We start from the raw sequence: 17,943 nt of genomic DNA, 5'->3' as shown, positions 1-17,943 counted from the left end.
CAATAGCTAGCACTGAGTAAGAATTCAATCAAGTTTCCTTCCCTAGTTGTAGTGTTTAAAGGTGCCAATTCCATGGCCAGACAATCTGGCTCACATCCTGGCCAGGCAGCTTCTTAGCTGTGTGGCCTTAGACAAGTTACTTAACTTTTCTGAGTCTCAACTTACCCATCATTTGCAAAATAGGGAAAATGATAGGACCCAGTACATAGGGTTGGCATGTGAATTAAATGACTCAGTTATTTCAAGTCTTTAGAAAGGGGCCTGTCCATAAGTGCTACTTATCAAACCATTTTAACAAGAATTAACTCAAATCTCTTCTTTTCTTAAACTGTACTAGTAAATAGAATTAATCATAGGAAGGATAACACTTACTCTTAATCCATCATTACCTGAACTCAAAGGGACTAACTCCTCCCATCAGGGAAATGGGCATTCCACATCCACATCTACAAAACAGAACAAAGACGGAAAGAAAACACCCCATCAAGTCATCCCCATGTCAAATGACCCAGTGGTTCAGAAAGGTAGAGAAAGGATGGGCACACATGTGCATGACACCCTCTTCTTGCTTTTCTAGTTTAGATCTTTTCCTTCATGTGCTTAGTCACTGCAGAAACTGGGACTCCATCCTCTGCCAGCCCATGTTTCTCTAGGTAACTTATGAAATTTCTCACCCTGTATTTATTTTAAAAAAAGAAATCCCTTTAACAAGTCAATTTCCTATGGTGTTCCTTTGTTACAAGGGGATTTTTATCTGAAATAATGTTATAGACCAAGATTTTCTTTTTCTTTTTTAAAAATTTTATTTTTATTTATTTATTGGCTGTGTTGGGCCTTCATTGCTGTGCACGGGCTTTCTCTAGTTGCGGCGAGCAGGGGCTACTCTTCATTGCGGTGTGTGGGCTTCTCATTGTGGTGGCTTCTCTTGTTGCAGAGTACAGGCTCTAGGCACGCGGGCTTCAGTAGTTGAGGCACGTGGGCTCAGTAGTTGTGGCTCGTGGGCTCTAGAGCACAGGCTCAGTAGTTGTGACACACTGTCTTAGTTGTTCCGCGGCATGTGGGATCTTCCTGGACCAGGGCTCGAACCCATGTGCCCGGCGGATTCCTAACCACTGTGCTACCAGGGAAGTCCTAGGCCAAGGTTTCATTTCGCCTCCTCTTCTATATCCTGGTTTGGAGCTATTTTATTTTAAACAACACAGGGCATAGACTAAAATTTCCCAAGAGCATTTCAATGAGCAATTTCTCATTTCCTGCCCCTATGAATTTATGTTCTTAAAATAGAATTGTGCTAAACAGTTTCTTCTGAAATCAGGTTAACGTGAACATGAACGGATGGGGCAAAAAAAACTTGAAAAAAAGAGGTTAAACCTTTTACAAAATCCATTTGTAAGAGGCTGCACCTCAGTCATGAGAAAGAAAACAAACTACTCATTGGCACTGGCAGTTCTTAAACTTTCATTTATCATTGATTTACAAATATGTATTGAATGCCTTCTATATTCCAGAGGCTACCATCAGCTTTTGAGTTTATCAATGGGAAAGAAGGACAAGCAAAGAGATAAATAGAATATAGGTATGTGCTGTGGTCGGGGTAAGCATGGGGTATGGTTAGAGTTCAGAATGCCGTTAATCACTGAGAGATGATCAAGGAAGGCTTCCTGGAGGAGCATGTCAAGAGGTGAGTTATCAAGGACTCATAAGAGTCTGGTACAGAAGGAAAGAACCTTGACCTGAAATCCAAGAGGCCCAAAACACAAGTAACGCATGAAGGTTGTGGAGTGCTAAGAGATGAGGCCAGAGAGAAAGCCAAGACCAGACCAGGAAAAGCTACGGAAGCTCAAATAAGGGATTTTATTTCTACCCTGAGACGTGTAGGAAGCCACTAATGGACTTAAAGCAAAGAAATAATGTGTTCATTTTTGTATTTTAGAAAGATACCCTGGCGGCAGTATAGATGGTGGACTGAAAGCATCAGGCCGAGGAAAGAGGACCAGTTAGGAAAACTACTATAATGATTCAATGAAAAGTGATGAAAGCCAGAAAGGAGGGCAGGCATATGAGAGGGATTTAGGGAAAAAAGCCTCCAAAGACCTGTGTTTTATCACCTCCTACTCGCCCCATCAGTGAAGGAGGGATTTCTGCCCTAGAGTCATAAGGGACAAGCCAACACACAACACCAGACACTGCACAAGGGAGCTGGACAGCACTTTATGTCACATATGTTCACAACCCAGGGGGAGGAGGGAACCACACACTAAGGAGGTTACCACTGGGAACAGATCGCATCAGCAGGACCTGTGGGAGACAGATTTTATAGTACCCATAGGGTGAGTTGCCCCCTATTCCTGAAAAAGAACGTGTTGGCTTGTTTGACTAATTGTGCTGGCTAACAAGGAGATAAAACCTGCTACTCAGGGATAAGCAGGAACTGTGGCTGGTCCCTTGATAAGAAGCATTGTTTACTGGGGGACCTTTTCTGCAAGAACAGGATAGGGAGGGAAACTTGTGGTTAAGCCATTCAAGGTCCTCCTGATTTTACCAGAACTCAAGGCACCACATAACAGTGAGTCTGAATTTTAGGTTTTACAGCATAGCCTGTTTCTGAAAGGACAGAGAGATGAAGCTGAGACAGGAGACCAGATGCCTCTGGGATTTCTGATTTTGGAGAATGGATAGGTGATGGTACACTTCCCTGAGATAAAGGATTCAGAAGGTGCATATTTTAAAGAGATCATCATGTGTTCACTTTGGGCATGTTGAGTTGAAGAGATGGATTATGAAAAGTCTGTGGGTTACATTGGAGATGGAAGGTCAGGGAAGTTTCACTCTCCACCTTCTGGGATTCTTTCCCTTTACACACTCCTTAGTCAATGATCTTTGTTTTAAGCCATGAAGTTGTGGGGTATTTCTTTATGCAGCAAAAGCTAACTGATACATGCAGATTGGAAAGTGAGATGAGAGTCAAAGTTTCCAGTGAATGAGAGGACTGGCCCTGGGGGTGGAAATAAAGGAGATAAAGCAGGTGCAGAAGATGAATTTAATTTCCTTCCTTCCTATATTTCTAGACAGCCAGCTTATTAACAAAGGTTTCTGGTGGGAAAAAAATTTATTGTCTTTCTATCAACTGGGTCTTTTGAAAGGCGTATTTAACAAAAGTTAGGAGCTCTGTGCAGGAAGGTAGTATGGCTTTTAGAATTGTTTAAAGGCTGAGGTTCTGGGGTCAGGAAGAGTTGCATTTGAATCTAGGCTCTGTTCCTCTCTTATGAGCTATGTGACATGGCATCAGTTACTTAACCTCTCTGAGATTTGCCTCTTTTCATCAGTAAAATGGGGATCATGATAGTACCTCTTAGGTTGTCATAAGGATGAAACCAAAATGCTTGACTTCAAGCCTGGCTTGTTATTTGTCTCTCCTCTGAATTAACCTCATTTATGATATGAAGAAAAGCCAGGCTCCCCTCTCTGACCTTGGTTCTTTATCTATAAAATGAGAAGTTTCATCAGAGGATCTCTAAGTCCTATTATATCACTAACATTCTATGAAAGCAAAGTATAGGGAAAATACCCTTTAGGATTCAAAACTTATAAGGCAAAAACATTCAGTTAATTTTTAAAGGCATTTAAATAACTGTACTGCAGCTGTACAGGAAATTTTCATTGTTTTCTTGATTTTTTCCCCTTTAAAAAATATCAGAGAGCCACTTGTCAGTACCAAGATAAAGCATATCGCATCTAAGTTACATCCCGCTTACAGTCCGTTTTGTAGCATGGCTAAATATCATGCCTCGATAGTATTTATCAACTCCAAAGAGTGACTTTTCTCACTGTAACTACTGTAACGTGGCACAGTAAGCTTGCCTAGCAAATGGACCACTGTGTGATGGTTCGCTGCTAAGCCCTTCTGATAATTTATTGGCTCTTCCTTGCTATCTTAACAGATGCCTCATGTATTCAGATATGGCCAAGCCTACAGTCTTGGATTCTGAGGTTATTTTCTTCCCAGTTGTCCCAGCAAAGCAGACAGTGCATCACAGGCACAATGTTTACGGTTCTGTTCTCAGCCCTGTTCTCACCTCCCCGTCCGTAAGGTGGGCCAGATTGTAACATCTTCCTTCTTTGTCCCCCATGAATAATATTAGAAACCAGAAACAACACATGTGCTTGTTCATGTTCCTATTGGAAATAAGTCAAGTGCTGGCTGGACCAAGGGCAAGAAGGCCCTTGGGTGATCTACAGAGAAAAGGTCGGAAAATGTAAAATGAATATACTAGATATATATTGCTGCATAACAAACTACCTTAGACTTACAGGCTCAGAACAACACACATTTATTATTTCACAGTTGCTGTGGGTCATAAATTGGGCATAACTTAGCTGGCTCCTCTGCTTTACAATTTCTCATGAGGTTGCAATCACAGTGTTGGCCCTGGCTGGGGTCTTATCTGAAGGCTCGACCGGGGAAGAATCTACTGCCAAGCTTGCTCACAAGACTGTTGGTAGGATTCAGTTCCTTGAGGGTTTTGGGACTGAGGGCCTTAATTTCTTACTGGCTGCTGGCCAGAGTGCCACCCTCATTTCCTCACCAGGTGGGCCTCACCAACATGGCAGGTTGCTTCCTCCAAGCCGGAAGGGAGAGAGTCTACAAGCATGATGGAAGCTATCACCTTCTCGAACCTAGTCACAGAAGTGCCTTCCCATCACCTTTGCCATACCCTACTAGTTAGAAGCAAGTCAAGGAGAGGGAATTTCACAACGTGTGACTACCAGGAGGCAGAGATCATCAAGGGCCATCTTAGACTCTGCCTGCCACAATGAACATCAAAGCTGGGATGCCATGCATGCTTAAGCAGTGGGGACGGTGGGGCCCAGACATCGCTCTGCTCCTCCAGCCACATGCCCTGAAGCAGCACTGTGGTTACCCCAGAAAAGGAATCCCCTTTTGCAATTTATCTAAGCTGTTTTACACTAAAGCACTACGTGTATTAAAAGTAGTCATCAGTCAAAAACGCCTATGACCTGGGGAGATGGGCAGCTCCGTAAGTAGAAGAGGGAGGGCATGTGATAAACTTGAAAGTTCATGCTCCAGGTGAAGACACTCAGATTCTTCCTTCCACCTCCACAGCCTACCTCCCCAGTGACCCGTCACAGTATCTTCCAAACATCTCAGATATGTGGGCCAAACACAGCCCAGGTTTCCAAATAAGACCCTATTTTATAGCTTTCTGCACCCAAGTTCCAGCCTTTTCCTTCTGGGAAGGGAGACGGTGGCACAGTCTCTGTGATCTTACTCTCACTTCCAGTGCCTCAGAACCAGCCACAGAGTAACGGGATGCAGGCTGCCCTCTCTGAAAGGTGGGTCTTAGATTGCCAACTGCACTCTACCCCGGGATTATCTTACCAACGTTACAGCCACCCTTCATACCCTAGTTCCTTGTGCTGTATTCATTCGGTAAGAGATTGTCGAGCACCTACTCTGTGCCAGGCCCTGTGTGAGGCAGTGATATGAGGATGTAAACAAGATTCTTGGCCTGGAGAAGGAAGATGTGAAAAATCAATGCGGCGTATTGTCCTCTGTGCATAATCTCATTCTGACCTGGCAGGGTCAGGACATGAAGGGGTGAAGTCAGCAAAAGGTTCAGAGAAGAAGAGATGTTTCGTTTGAGCCACGTCTTTAAAAGATAATTAGGTAGGTGTTAAGTGAAAATTAGTGCAGGCCAGAGGGGATCCGAAAAAGGCAAAGAGGGTCATCTCAGTGACCAGACCTTGAAGACAGAGCAAAGAGCCTGATGCCACCAGGAGTCTGCAGCCCCATCCCTGAGGGCCTCCTGGGCTGTATTAACAAGTCTGCACTCGACCCTGAGGGCAATGAGATGTCCCTGAAGAGCTCTGACAGAGACCAGGGGCATGAGAAGGATGGCTGTTTAGAGAGCTCACTATGGCCTCAGTGGGAGCCAGGATTAGAGGGAGTCAAGATCAAGCTGTGGACCAGGAGTGAGCTTCCTCAGTGATCCAGTGGGGACAGGGGAAAGGTACGGATGGGAGAGATGTCAAGGGGCAGAGTTGGCAGGGTGGCGACTGATGAGAAGTTTGCCTGAATCGGGGCAGGAGGAATAGGGATGGTGCAGAGTCAGCAAGAAAAGGAATTACTGCCAAAATCTCAGAACCATTCAGAAGGAAGGAGAGTGCAGAGAGCAGCTGGGTAGATGGTAGCACCAGCCTCCAGAATCATTAGTACAGAACCTGAAGAAGCTTTGAACAGAAAGACGCTGAGGTTAATTTTGTGCACGTGGAACGCACTATTCCCATGGCTCATTCCAGCCGGGACGAACAGTGCACAGGTGTATGCATGAGTCTGGAGCTCAGGGTGGAGGTCTTCACAACTTCCTTAAAATCATAATCTTCTCCCCAAGAGAGGATGGTTTTCGTCTTGCCCACCCAAAAGCTCATGGAATCTTAGTTAATGAAAAAAGTGACAAAAATGAATGTTTGAATTTTGTCTTCACTATCTCAGCAAATGGACATGATGTCTCTCTCACTCACTTGTGAGCCTAGCAGGTGTGATGTCATTTCCAAACCACTAGGAGGATGAAGTTGCTCCTGAAGCATGAGGTGCCTGTCAAGTTCAGACTTAGAGGAAGGGATAGCCCAACTTGAAGGGACTAGCTTCGCTGTTCCGTGTCGTGAATGTGTGTGTGTGTGTGTGTGTGTGTGTGCGCGCGCGCGTGTGATCTGTAAGCCTCAGAATTCTTCCTTCCCAATCACCGTACTTGGCTGGGATCCTGGGAAAGTTCACACACAAAACTACAAAATATAATTGCTCTTGTACATTTTGTGTATCTCATCTTTGCTTTCATGACAAGTGTGGTTGCTTCTTCACCAAAATCTTCCCCCACAGCCTTTTTCAAATCTCAACCTTCTAGCCCGCCATTATTCATGTTCAAAGAACATTTATTGACCATCTGCTACACGCCAGGAACCCAGGTAGGCAACTGTGTGTTAAAAAAACGGAAGGTCCCTATTAAAATGAAGATGCTACCTTGGAGATGGAGCAAATTCAACTAAAGGTACCCCTGGGTATTTTACCAACCTGGGGAGTCTGACCCCTGCAGGACCTCAGTTACTGGAAAGCAAAGACTACAAGGAAGGTGATGAAGAAGGGCCCAGGCTATGGGTGGGGGAGTTAGGGTCTGCTCTGGGTCCTCTTATTTACCCTGTGTAACTGAGTAGATCACTTTCCTCTGCTTGGTATTGGTTTTCCCATCTGTAAAATAAGGCAGTAGGACTAGATCTGAGATCATTTTAGTTTTGACAAAGGTAAACTAGAGGAATCAGGAGAAGTCCAGAGTGCAGAGGAAACCCTGTTGGGGAGACAGCAAGTTTTTGGAAAAATGGTTGGCAAAGGAGCTAGTTACTCAAAGGACGTTGAAAAAGATCAATTATAACTGTCCTCACTGTTTTATCTACTAATCATCTTTGGTGAAAGCGTTAGTTCATTTATTCGTGCATTCATTCATCACCGGAAGCCAATCCTGGGCCAAAGTCTATGCCAGGCATTGGAAATAGATACGTATTACTGGTCCTTCCTTTTTTTTTTTTTTTTTTGTGGTACGCGGGCTTCTCACTGTTGTGGCCTCTCCCGTTGCGGAGCACAGGCTCCGGACGCGTAGGCTCAGCGGCCATGGCTTACGGGTCCAGCCGCTCCACGGCATGTGGGATCTTCCTGGACCGAGGCACGAACCCGTGTCCCCTGCATCGGCAGGCGGACTCGCAACCACAGCGCCACCAGGGAAGCCCTGGTCCTTCCTTTTAATAACTCGCAGTCTATGGGGAGCAGAGCTGTGAAGAGACCACGGCAGTAGCGGGTGGTAAGTGCTAATGGCGTTTGTACAAAGCGTAGCGGAAGCAAAGAGGTCTCATGTGGCAGGCGGGGCTCTCCGCAGAGGTGCGTCTCCATTCATCCAATTCATCTTCCTCTAGTCTTTGCTCTAGAACAGGTACCAGTCCTGCCCTCAGCACTCCTATGGTGAACCAGATAAACAAGGTCCATACTCTGCCGTGGGAAACCTTACATCAGAGCTTGAAAGAAAAGGTAGAGATGTATCTATTGAACAAGGACAAGAAAGACATTCCAGTACAGAGGAAACGGCAGAGACCAAGGCTCATGGTTTGAAAGAGATGGAGAGGCTTAGAAACCAGCAACGGACCTGCTCCCCCGTCCCCCAGCAAAGCAGCATTCTGAGGAGTGAGAAGAAGCAAAGCTTAGGGAGGGGGTAGGTGCCCTGCTGCCCCATGGTCCACCTGCGCTGAGAAGGGGGACAAATGGGAAGGCCTAATCAGATTTACGTGTTTTGGAAAACTCTTTCCTGCAACTGTGTGGAGACTAGTTTGGGGAAGAAGAAGACTGGGAACAGAGAAGTTTTACAGTAATTTAAGAAGGTGGATGTTGGGAGAAAGACGCTACTAGATCCCCTTTACTCTACCTCCCTTGCCTGGACCTTTTCCTTGCGTATGCGATCATTTCGACATGCCACATTCAGACAGCTCTCTCTAAAGGACCTCACCCATAATGCATCTGCCATGGTAATGACACACCTCCCTTCCCATCGTCCTAAAATTCTGCATAGAAATGTGCAGGGTGTAACAATTTTGAAATTTAAGGGCAAAGAGATTTTGAATGATACAAACTAAAATCAATCCAAGAAAGAACACAATCAGATAAACTTTTTCCAGGGACCTTCTTTGGAACTTTCAGACAGCACTACATGCAGATTATTGCCATTGAGAAGATGTAAGAGATTTTAACATCTCCCAGCATATATTCGGAATATGTAATGGACTCCTTGGTGTTCATTTGAAATTCTGCTTCGGAATAAATCACCAGAAAGAAGTTATTTTATATTCCTTTTACTGCAAATGCCTCATAGTGGAATCTGCGGAGCCACAGGCCTGCCTGCTAAATCTCCTCTCCGGATATATGCAAAAGCCTTCCCAGCGTGCATTAACTTATCAGACATTGACATTGAAAACCGAGCAAATTTAAGGTAAATCCAAAATGCTATTCCCAGTGGAGCTGAGATGCTCCAGCGGTATCCCCTCAGGCTCCTTGTTTTTTCGTCCATCATAATGTCCCCTAGTCATCTGAAAAGGCCAGTCCCAGAGGTTTCCTTTTAACCAGAAAAATGACCATCTGTGAACTTCAGTTTTCATTTCTTATATAAAGACAGAGTAACTCCAGCAGTGATGGGACATTTTAGGCAAAGGCACTGAAGTCCTCACTTCATTTTTCTGTACCTAGTCCAGAGAACTCGAGGGATATCTTTTCTCAAAATCCCCACTTCCCCCGCATGTAATTATTTCTCCAGTAAAATGTGCATTTTGATTTGATTCACGTGTAATACTTCCACAATGTAAATACATTCTAAAAGAGAGTTAGGTCTTTTCAGCGCTTCCCACCTTAATCTGAATTATTTTAATCTAGAATTCCCTACCACCTACCTAAAGTTGCCTACTCAGAGACTGACAGTTTAAATTGGAGAGACAAGTATGACATTCATATGAGTAAGAGAATTTCTACAGTGACCCACACTTTGCCATGGCTTCATGAAATGAAAGGTATGTTCCTAAAAGAATTTTTACAAAGATCAACTTTCAAACTCAGAGCCTGGTGCATGGGGTCAGGCGGGTCAGGAAACACTGCTATGGTACTCACAAAGTTTATAGTAATTACGTACTGATAATAATCACTCCTATTTTTACTCTGCTTTTCAATATACAGTGTTCTCACAAAGATCATCTCATGAACACTTCTCCAAAGAGAACTCTTGCCACTGTCCCCCAGTCTTTCCCCCACGTTAGAGAGATATTATTGTAGAAATTTCTCAACTAAAAAGATTCACAAACCCTAGAACTCAGTTCTTCGTCTTGGTATTTGTCACGACAAAACGAGGCTAGCAACTCCTGCTTTGCCAATTATTAATAAAATCATCTCATTTAGCCTTATTTTTTTAAACTATAAAATATGCTCATAACTGTAGATTATGATTATTTAAAAGTTTAGAACATGCCCCAAAGCACATGGTGCCTTTCGGCTCACGCATCTCCCTCTTTCTGGAATGGAATTTTCCCCTTTCCCATGTGACAAAATTATATTCATCTTCAAAGTCACTGTTTCAGTGAAATGCTTTCTGCATCCCCACCCATATGCTTTAATCACTTCCTGCTTGGTGATCCCCAGGTAACTTTATTCGTGCTACAGTTATCACACGGCTAGTTGCACATGTCCTTATCTTCTTAACAGACTGTGAACCACAAGAGGGCAAGAACTGTGTCTTACTCCACTCTGTCATATTTAGAAGAGTTAAATTAAGCTAAATTAAGTACAGTGGAAGGGAAGGAAATGTATTCACTAAAATTTTCAACTCACCCTTTGGATCATGTTTTCCATGGGAACATATACCCCTAGTATGTTGTTCACTTGGAAGAGTCCACTCACCCTTTGCCTGTTTAATGGCTGCTTCTCCTTGTCGCGTCTGTCCTGGAAAGCCTGAATTGCCTCTAACGCCATGAGTCTGAAACTTCAGTCTGCTTAAACATCTCCCAGGAGTACTAAATTCATATTTCTAGGAAGAGTGTGATGGAGAGAGAATTCTGCATTTTTAATTAACTCCTTAGTAGTCAGAAGTCATATCAGAAGTCATAGCGTTGCACTTGGGAAAAGGGAGTCCTGGTCAGATGAAGAGAGATCTCACACCTCCTCCCATGGAGGCTCCAGAGGCCCGTACCCTCCACGGCTCGTCACCCAGCCAGCACCCACCATGCTCTAGGCCTCCCTAGAAAGTGCTGCACCCTGCAAGACTTTTCAAACAGCCAAGAGGGGAGGCCAACTAAAAAGAGCTTTGATTGAAGGGAGAATGACCTTGGTTCCAGTACAGGCTCCACTAATGACTGTCTATTGACATTGGCTCCGTCCTGGAGGATGAAATTTGGGGATACATTCCAGGTGGTAGTTGTGTAGATAAGAGAAAATGCTTATAATAGTTCCTGGCGCATAATAAGTGCTCAATAAGAGAGAGCTTGTTATTCTTTTTTTCTTACTGTGGTAAAATACACGTAATATAAAATTTACCATTTTAATCCATTTTAAATGCACAGGTCTAGGCATTAAGTACAGTCCCATTGTTATGCAACAAGCAGCATATCCTTCTCCAGAACTTTTTATCCTTCCCATGTGAAACTCTGTACCCCTTAAACATTAACTCCCCATTCCTCCATCCATTGTGATTTTGATTTGCATTTCCCTAATGAATGGTAATGTTGAGCATCTCTTCATGTGCTTATTGGCCATTTGTATATCTTTTGGGGAAATGTCTCTTGAAGTCCTTTGCCCATTTTTCATTAGGTTTTTTGTCGTTGTTGGTTTTGATCTGAAGGAATTACAGAGAAAACTTTATTATTAATAAGAGATATTATGGATTTATTCCAGATGGTATTTTGTCTAAGAATTATTCCTTTCTTTACCTTTTCATATTTACTATTTTCCACTTCATTTTTCCCTTTGTCTTATTAATTTGTCGATTTCTTAGCTTGCTACATGTTAGTTCTATAGGTGATCAGCATCTTCCTAATAATATTTTGCTATATCAGAAACATACAAATGAGCGGGTTCTTTTTTTCTCTGAATAACCTCTTCTATTTTCTTATTCTGATTTGAGAATCTCCCTAGGGTTTGTCGTGAAGACCTAATGGCGCAACCCTCTGCCTTTGATTTCAAATGCAAGTCTTATGAATATATAATGACTGGAATCTCAGGATGATTACTCTTATTTCTAAGCGTATCACCTCTCATAGCACGTAGGAGGCAAGCAAAAAGCTCTTCACCGTAGAAAAAAATATACAGGAGTTAAATATACTTTGTTAGAAACGTATGTCACACTTGGGGAGAGGTTTGGGTAGAAAGGAGACAAAAATAATCATGCTTTTTCATATAAGATATAGTTATGTAATATAATAAAATTAATATATAGTTTAAATGAAATATTAGTATGCTCCTCATTCTAGTATATGTAATAAGCCATCGTTTTTATGAGTAGTACTTTTGGCACTCAAATGTTTCTTTATTGATTTTTACCTGAGCGGAAACCCAGTGTAGATTAAGGAGTTAGCCAGGTTGGTTTTTGAAAGGCCATGCATTTCACCATGACATGAACTGCTGCCACCCAAAGCAGGAAAGTTCAGAAATCCTCTTGGAGTCGGTAAGGAGCAAAGGGAAACCACAGCCTCTGCCAGAAATGAGAGGGATCTTGGATGCGGAAGAGACAGGGCTGGAATCTCAGTCACGGTAGGTGCACCACGCCCTGCTCACACCACTACTGTCCTCTCAGAGGGCAGAGATTCAGCCCAAGGTAAGGGTGGGAGCGGCCCACAGCTCCCATGCTCTGGACAGAACTTGGGGACTCATCTGTAACCAAGCTCTAGGTGACCTTAAAGGCTCTGGAGCACAGTAGAGACCTGGAAGAGCCTGCCCTGGGAGGAGAACTTTATAAGGGTCAGGGTTTTCACCTGGTCTGCCCTTTGTCATCAGTCTGGGACCAGACTAATCTGCCCTCCACCTCCAGCATGGACTAGAGAGCGCCTGAGTTACCTGGAGTGCTGTTTTTCCAGGTTGTAGTCCGGGGACTAGCTACTCCAGAATCCAGGAGGGGAGGGGAATGTAAATTTAGAATGCAGATTCCTAGGTCCTGCCCCAGACCTACTGCAGCGGAATATCTGAGTACGACTCCAAAGAGGAGCCACTGTAACCGGCTCCTGCAGCGATTCTCACATCCTCTAAGACTTGAGAATGGCCGGTCTAGATCTAGATCTGTTAATATTATACACGTCAGAACGACACACTAATGTATTCACGGACATTCCCAAGGTCAGCAGTTTTCCCTATGATGACAGGGATTTAAAGTTAAAATGAAACTTTGATTGTCCAGTTATTTGTAGAGCAGATATTAAATGGGACTTTTCTTTGGTTTTGAGTCTCTGCTGAAGTTCCAATGTTGGAAAAAAAAAATAGATGACAAACACCCACACGTTTTAAAGAGAAGACTTGGGCTATCCTTGTAGGTCCTGCCAAGAGACAGCAAAATCAGTTCTATACCCCTCACCTTGTCTCCTTGTCTTGCACTTACACCTTATACCAGAAAAAAAAAAAAAAAAGATGAGAGGTTGATCTGAGACAAAGTTTCTTGGAAGAGAATTGTCAACCAAGAGCGCTGTGGCATTATGCCTCTCCTTCCCATGGGGGAGTTTCTCCCCACCCCTGTCTGAAAGCTGAAAGAGGCAAAGCTTCAGTGGATTTACTTTTTGACATTAGGGTCACCCCAGAGTTAGATGTTTGCTGAGCTGCAGAAATTTACAGCTTCATCCTGAGCTACTATTGGAGAGGAACTTGGTAAAAAGCATTCTTGGGCTTCTGACCCCTGAAGCTAGGTGGAGTACAGAGTCTGGTGCCTGAGTCTCTCCTAGAAAAGTCTGGAGGTGAGAGGTTGACTGGAGCTGCCCTGCAGACAGAGATTGGAGCGGGAATGTCTTCAGTGGGAACAATGTGCACTTTCACTGGAGGAGGGGTAAGGGGACAGATTTTCCAATGCCCAAGTTGTACCATCTTGAAAAGACCTCACCAAGAGGAATTCCTGGAGGAGCCAGGAGCCCCCAGAAGACAAAGTCTTTGTGGGTAAACCACTGGAGAAGCAGCTGCGGGGAAATGTAAGAAGTCTGCCTGTGAGCACATTGCCTGGATGGGGGAATAGCCGTGAGGGAGGATGGGGTGGATAGTTGAGTATCCCCATGGCCGCTGAGCCTGCGGGTCCGGAGTCTGTGCTCCGCAACAGGAGAGGCCACAACAGTGAGAGGCCCGTGTACCGCAAAAGAACAAACAAACAAAAAAAAAACCTGTTGTCACCAGAAGCCCATGTGTGGTTCTTGCCAACAATGCCTGAATGGACAGTAAACCTGAATATTTTATATGTGTCAGCATAGGACATCTGGCCAGGCTCTGACCTTGGACACCTAACAACACATTTCAAAGAGCAATGGATCACATTACTGAACACTCACCTGCAGAAATATTGCTTTTCTAATCCTGACCCTTCATAGTAGACATCACAATTTTTTTTTAATCGCAAAATAGCACCTGGAGAAACCAGGACAAGGAGTAGGGAGAGGAAGGTAAACAATTTTCTCTCTAAGTCTCATGAGCTCCATTGCTAACTGAATATTTACGCCTTTCCAACAGAGACCAAGAAGAAAGTTGCCTCAGTCCTGGAACGGGGTTTCTGTGAAATCAGTGGCTGGTGCAAGGAGTTCTTAATCCATAGCAATGATGCTTGAGATGCTGAGGCCAATAGACCAGAAGAACACATGAGTGAATGAATGGATACTAACAAGAATACTAGGGAACTAGGATCCCCAACACCAGACCGGGAGAGTTGATAAATCCAAGGTAACCAGAGATGAAACTGAAGTAGGAAAAAGAGTCAGGAGCCTGGATCCAGGGAGATGCCAGGGGAACTGGCTTGGTGGTCTTGAGCAATTAATTGTCCAAGCAACTCTTGAAGTTTGCAGTTTCTTTTTCACAAGTGCAAGGGAAGGATGCGTGGGTGGGTTTGCTGGGCTTAAAGGACCAGAAGTAGACAGGCAGCCCTCTCGTCTCCCATCCATCATCGATTCTGGGGCGGCCTAATGGAGACAGATGGACACCACAGTCCCGGGTTTTCTGCTACAGCACACAACCGTGTAACGCAAATTTGCTCATATGCAATTGGTAAATTGGGAACGAGAGCAAGATAGTGCAGAAATCACAAGTCACAGCAATCTTTTCCCAGCATGGCAATATCTTGTGCTACAAAAAAAGAAAACACAGCTTTTGAACAGAAAATACACTGCACAGCTGTGTGCAGAGAGCCGTAGAAAAATCCAGTACTCAACACGACACCCACACCCACTTTCTCTACTAAGTGCGGCTTCACCACGTGGCCTGCAGTGCAACTGCTCCCTGCACGATTCTGCCTGATCTACGTGTACTGTATTCTTGTCTCCTGAAAGAGGCAGCCCTGCCCCTTCCTAATACCCCTTCCGTGAGGTCCTTCCACCTTTTTTTAGAGTACAGTTCTGCCTTTCCTGTAGTATTTCCTTATTTATTAGAAATTAAACCTGGTTTTTGTTCTTGTGTTTTAATGTGCCAGTCTCTTTATTATGATGCTTAGGGTTTTTCCTGGTGGTACGGTAGGTAACAAGGCTGAGTGACCTGCCCGTGCTGTGCAGCGCAGTTTCGCAGAACGGGAGGTGTTTTAGGATTACGTGTATCCCCTTACAGCAGAATTGCTTTGGCTTCCTGCCTGCAGGAGTCCGGCAGAGGAACATCTGAAGAGCCAGGGTCCCTGAGGCCACTCCAGTTGCATCTCAGGGCTTACTGGGTGAAAGCACCCAGGAACCCAGCCTTTCATCCTAACTCTTTTAGCCCCTCCCTATCAATGCCTTTTCTGGGGCTGGCCTGGAAGAGCTTTCCAGACTGAGATGTCAAACTGTGCTCCTAGCTCCTCCAAAAGGCCCCAAGAGTGCCTCCTAGGGACCAGAAAAGGAACAAGAAGGACAGGCAGAAGTCCAGGGTCCCCCACTCGTGACACACCTACGGGAGCTCCACTTTCCTCTGCTTCTTGTATCAGGGCTCCCCAGACAGTGGAATTTGGTACATTTCTTTTAAATGATTGCTTTGAAGGCATCTAACTTGTTGTACAGATGAGGACATTGAGACACCCAGCTGGTTGGTGACTGAGCTGGGGAGGTAGAAAAACCCCACTGTTCCAGCTCCTGCTTTGCCTGGTTTGTTTCTCTTTGCCTTTATTTTCAAAGACCAAACCGAAGCAGAGCGTTTATATGACTCACCCAAGTTTGCATACTGTTAAAGGCATCAACATGACCAGGGCATCAACTAGTTCCTGAATGCTATTTCCTGAACAGAATCCCTAATCCATGGGAAAGAAACTGCAGGAACCCTTGGTACTTTTAAATGATGCTGAGGCTGTGGCCAGACTGCTGAAAGGAAAGGCAGTTACAACAAAAGCCATTGTTTATTCCTCCACCCCCTTTTTTGTCAGTGTCTTCCAAAGCCCTCAAAATGTTCAAGGCTCCTTACAATAGGCCCTGTCAATGCGGTTTCTATAGTGACTTCTGATTCTGAAAAAAGGCATGTTTAGTTGAGATTGGAGATATATTGTAGACATCGAACTAATATTCCACTGAAGATTGTTAAGGCAGGTAGCTACCTGCAAGCTATTTTTTTCTTTTTTTTTTTTTGTCAAAAGAAACATATTTCTAAAAAAGAGCTTTATTCCTGGCTGATCATATACAATTATAAAAATGTGTAAGCTGGAGCAGTTTTTTGGGGCCTTCGACTACAATTCCCTCATCTTACACAGGAGGAAACGGAGGCCCAAAGAGGTTAAATTACTTACACCCTAACCCACGGTGCTAACTGGCAAGGCTGGGACTCACGTCTGATTTCCAAACCAACGCTCTTTCACTCTACCTTTCTCCCCTTAATCAGCAGATGCCTTTCTATGTGAGTCTATTTCTGTTTTGTAAATAAGTTAGAGAAAACAAACTTATGGTTACCAAGGGGGAAGAGGGGAAGGGGTAAATTAGGAGTTTGGGATTAAAATACGCACACTACCGTATATAAAATAGACAAGGACCTACTGTATAGCACAAGGAACTATATTCAATATCTTGTAATAACCTATAATGGAAGAGAACGTAAAAAAGGAATACGTGTATTTATATTATGTACAACTGAATCACTTTGCTGTACATCTGAAACTAACACAACATTGTAAATCAACAGAAATAAAGACGCAGACGTAGAGAATGGACTTGAGGACATGGGGAGGGGGAAGGGTAAGCTGGGAAGAAGCGAGAGAGTGGCATGGACTTATATATACACTACCAAATGTAAAATAGATAGCTAGTGGGAAGCAGCCGCATAGCACAGGGAGATCAGCTCGGTGCTTTGTGACCACCTAGAGGGGTGGGATAGGGAGGGTGGGAGGGAGACGCAAGAGGGAGGAGATATGGGGATATATGTATATGTATAGCTGAGTCACTTTGTCATACAGCAGAAACTCACACACCATTGTAAAGCAATTATACTCCAATAAAGATGTTAAAAAAACACAAAACTATATTTCAATAAAATGTTTTTAAAAAACAGATGCCTTCATTGAAACCATAAGGAACAAAAATATTTTGTGTGGAAATTTATCCCTCAAACATCAACAGTTTTCTCAATAACCATCTAGGCTTCTTTTACCCAAAATCAACCTTAAACAAAGATAAGCAACCACCTTTAAAAGTGGAGGAAAAAGCACAAAACATAAACCCCAGAGTTCAATAAAATGACGGATGGTCCAGGGCGACAAGGTAACTTAATTATTAACTGTAACATTAAACAAGCAGTCAACAAAGATTAATCTTCTAGTCTGTATGCAAAGTACACAGATAACTCATTAGTTTGCTAATTCCTCTTTTTTTTCTGGCATCCTGAATAAATGACCCTCTTTTTTAAAAAAAAATGAGTGATCTTGCTTGTGTGGGAGGGCCCCAGCAAAACTGGGGTGAGCATTATTTCCTGAAGCCTGTCCAAGGTGAGCAGAGTTGGTGCGAATTCAGTCAGAAGGAACCTTGATACACGAGTTGTTTTCCCAACACCGCCATGTTCATGATAATCTCCTTAATTACACAGGGTTGCTTTGCAATTATTTTCATCCCAATATCAGCAATCCTATAACTGGCCTTTCATCTTGAATTTTAGCTACTAGAAATAAAAGTACTTCACTTTTAAAAAGCCATGAATGTATCCATGGGGAAGGAAAATCATTCTAAGGCGAGGTCTGACTT

Source organism: Tursiops truncatus, chromosome 14 (assembly GCF_011762595.2).
Source record: "Tursiops truncatus isolate mTurTru1 chromosome 14, mTurTru1.mat.Y, whole genome shotgun sequence".
NCBI lineage: Eukaryota > Metazoa > Chordata > Mammalia > Artiodactyla > Delphinidae > Tursiops > Tursiops truncatus.
The sequence above is the reverse complement of the archived record's forward strand: the minus strand, read 5'-3'. Positions refer to the sequence as shown.